At 47.7% G+C, this 3371-nt stretch overlaps 1 non-coding gene across 1 annotated transcript; it reads left to right on the top strand.

Moving 5' to 3' along the window:
- The first annotated feature begins 2695 nt into the window (after positions 1-2695).
- trnav-uac (transfer RNA valine (anticodon UAC)) lies at positions 2696-2768 on the top strand. The gene has a single exon. It is a non-coding gene; the product is annotated as a tRNA-Val (tRNA).
- The last annotated feature ends 603 nt before the right edge of the window (positions 2769-3371 follow it).

Here is a 3371-nt window from a genome sequence, read left to right as displayed (position 1 = left end):
AAACATATAAAATTCTGACGGGGTTAGACAGGTTAGATGCAGGAAGAATGTTCCCAATGTTGGGGAAGTCCAGAACCAGGGGTCACAGTCTAAGGATAAGGGGTAAGCCATTTAGGACCGAGATGCGGAGGAACTTCTTCACACAGAGAGTGGTGAACCTGTGGAATTCTCTACCACAGAAAGTTGTTGAGGCCAATTCACTAAATATATTCAAAAAGGAGTTAGATGAGGTCCTTACTGCTAGGGGGATCAAGGGGTATGGCGAAAAAGCAGGAATGGGGTACTGAAGTTGAATGTTCAGCCATGAACTCATTGAATGGCGGTGCAGGCTAGAAGGGCCGAATGGCCTACTCCTGCACCTATTTTCTATGTTTCTATGTTTCTAAATCTCACGCTGTATCAACTGAGCTCGCTGTGCTTCTGCTAAAGCAAACGTTATTGTCACTGATTGCAGACAGGCGCCTGTTGGCTCCGCCCCAGATGTTTAAACTTGATGTCGAAGAACTGCCAGGATCTTCTTGAATGGTGGACCAGGCTCGAGGGGCCGAATGGCCAACTCCAGCTTCTAGTCCTTACATGTTTATGATCATATGACCTTTCACAGGAGAACAATCTCGCCCTGAGCATGTATGAGGAGATAGCTCCAGCAAATATTCCCACCCGGTGAGCTTTCGCGTGTGAGGCGAACGTGTTAACCGCTACACTGCGGAAACATCGCCACTTTCAGCACCCGGTCAGACGGAAATGTTAAGCGAGCAGGTGAACTGCTGAATCCCACTTTTAAGGAGCTGGTCGTGGTGCCAAGCAAATGAGTTTTGCTTAATGACTAAAAATAAGAAAAGGGATTTGAAACCGCGCTTTAAGAGCAGACTGCAAACTGAACGCAGCACCTTCGACAGCTCGGCCATCCAGACTGTAAGTTCATTTAAATTGTGAACTTTTGTGTCTTGTTACATGAATTAAATGAGGGCATCTGGCATATCTGTGCCTGACACCGGGGAAATAGTGAGACAAACATTGGAGCAAGTGTCAGGTTATAGCCAAACAGCAAAGAAGTTTGCAACTTTTGAAGAACAATGATCCGGACATGATTTGAATACACAGCCTTCTGATCGGGAGTCAGACACACTACCGTTGCACCACAAGGTCTACAGTGCAAATTGTCCATGTTTGGAAACATGAAGGTTCCTGAAACACAGTTTCATTTACCCTGCATTGGTGCAATGAAAGGGCTTTAAAATCCCCGGCCGATCCCACCGTGGGTCAGACAGCATCAGAAGCAGTGCCCACCTGTCACTCACTCTCTCACGCCCGCTTTCATCACCTGCTGCCCGCGTACTGCAGCAAATCCAGTTCATCATCATCATAGGCAGTCCCTCGAAGAGAGGATGACTTGCTTCCTCGCCAAAAAAGGATGAGTTCACAGGTGTTTCAATATTCCAGGTCCTGAAATGTATGTTGAAGGGTGGAAGATGCGTGTGCATGGATTTTTTTAACGTGTGATGGCCGTTGCACTCCAGCCATCACACGGGCTTGACAGAGCGAGGTATTCGTCCAGTGGCAAGGGTTAAACAAGACGACTGGAGACCAGCTCTGCTGCACAGACCCAGTGTGCACACATATCGCAGTGTGGGCTGGCCCGTGCTGCCCCTGGGCCCCTGGCCCCGAACTCATGTTCCGCTGGGCCCTGATCACGTCCCTCTACAGTCTCTCGCCGCTCCTTCGCCCCGATCTCGCCGCTACCTGCTGTATCTGCCCACGCTCCAATCACTGACCTGGAACTTGATGACGTCACTCTTCGCTGCCGCCGCCCTCCTGCACCAGCTCACGCTGCTCCCTGGAGCAGTCTCCCGGGACCTCCAAGCTGCTACCAGGGCCGCTCGCCGTTCCTTTTATGGCCCCGACCTGCCGCTGGTGTTCTCCCGTTAGTGTATCCAGGCTGTGGGTGGCCACTTCGAGCGCAGCAGAGGGGTTTCTGCATTAGTTCTGGGTGGGGACAGTATCTTTCCCCTTCTCTCTTCCTCTTGTCTCTATCCCTGTGCTTTTATTTCTCTATTTATTCCCCCTGTCTCAGTTTCTAGTGTTTAAAAGGGAACAAAAGATGAAATGGGTTTCAATGCGGAACAATTTACTTCACTCAAAGTTAGATGCACTGCTGTTCGCCATGAGGTCAAGGTAGCTAGCCGTTGATATTCAGGTTCTTATATAAATATATATAAATATATCAACATCTATCATAACTGTTCCCTGGTGGTCGAGGGGTTAAGATCTGCCGCACTGACGTGGTAACGATACTCGATCAATTCATCGCATAAAAATAATTGAGTTCTGTGAGACGATTAATAATTGCTGTAAGCACCATGAATACCAATACTTTCTGCGATAGACCGAGCTTACAGACTATCTGGCTTCTCCCGCCCTTTGCCGGGCACGTGTTCTGGGTTTAATTTTACAAACTGGGTGAGTTCGCTGATCTCGGGGAGACGGTAGGAGCATCTGTGGCCCCACTGTGAGGATGTGGAAGTGAACACGGTGGCTGGGTGATCCGTGACATTTCTGTAAAGGGCAGCGGAGGAGAAGGATTGAGAACTTTCAGTGTGGGACAGAAGTTGTTTCAGGTGAGCCTCCTCATTCCCGATCAGCGCAGAGGGAGCTCATTGGTCAGCTCCCCTCTGTTGGGGCTGTTGTACCAGTGGTTTCTGTAGTGTAATGGTTATCATGTTTGCTTTACACGCAAAAGGTCCCTGCTTCAATCCCAAGCAGGAACATTTTGTTTAAACTTGCCAAATGGGAACAATCGGAGGCGAGTTGAGTCTCCTGGCAAATGCTGCCTGATTTTCTGAGATTTGCAGAATTTGCTGTATTTTTTTTGCTATTTATTCTCCTGGCAAAAGGGTTCCCTTATTCCTGAATTGCTCTTTATTTAACCAATAAATAGATAACTTTGAGTGAGAGAAAACGGATCCACCGGGGACCTTTCGCGTGTGAGGCCAACGTGATATCCGCCACACTGCAGCCCATCAAAGGGCGAGAAACCACTGAATATAAAGGATGAGCTCACAAATATCAGGGGCAGTGCAGTCTGGTCAACGTCAAACCCTCCTTTCTTATTCAGCAGAGGCATGAACGGGAATCAGACGCCACAAAGTTTAATTAAAGACACAAATACAAGTAACACTTCTAAATCTTTTCACTGTAAAATTCTTTTACTTTATTTGAAATCCTGCTGCATTGAATCTGAAAATGAGCACCGTAGGATTTTATCTTCACTACTGATTCTATTTTCTGTGCACGGTCGGAATAACCGGTGCTGTTAAATTTGACAAAAGTTGCCCCAGATTCCTGATGTCATCGGCAATGAAGATTTTGAA

The sequence above is a fragment of the Pristiophorus japonicus genome, unplaced genomic scaffold, assembly GCF_044704955.1.
Source record: "Pristiophorus japonicus isolate sPriJap1 unplaced genomic scaffold, sPriJap1.hap1 HAP1_SCAFFOLD_52, whole genome shotgun sequence".
NCBI classification, from domain to species: Eukaryota; Metazoa; Chordata; class Chondrichthyes; family Pristiophoridae; genus Pristiophorus; species Pristiophorus japonicus.
This window is presented reverse-complemented; position numbering and strand designations above follow the sequence as displayed.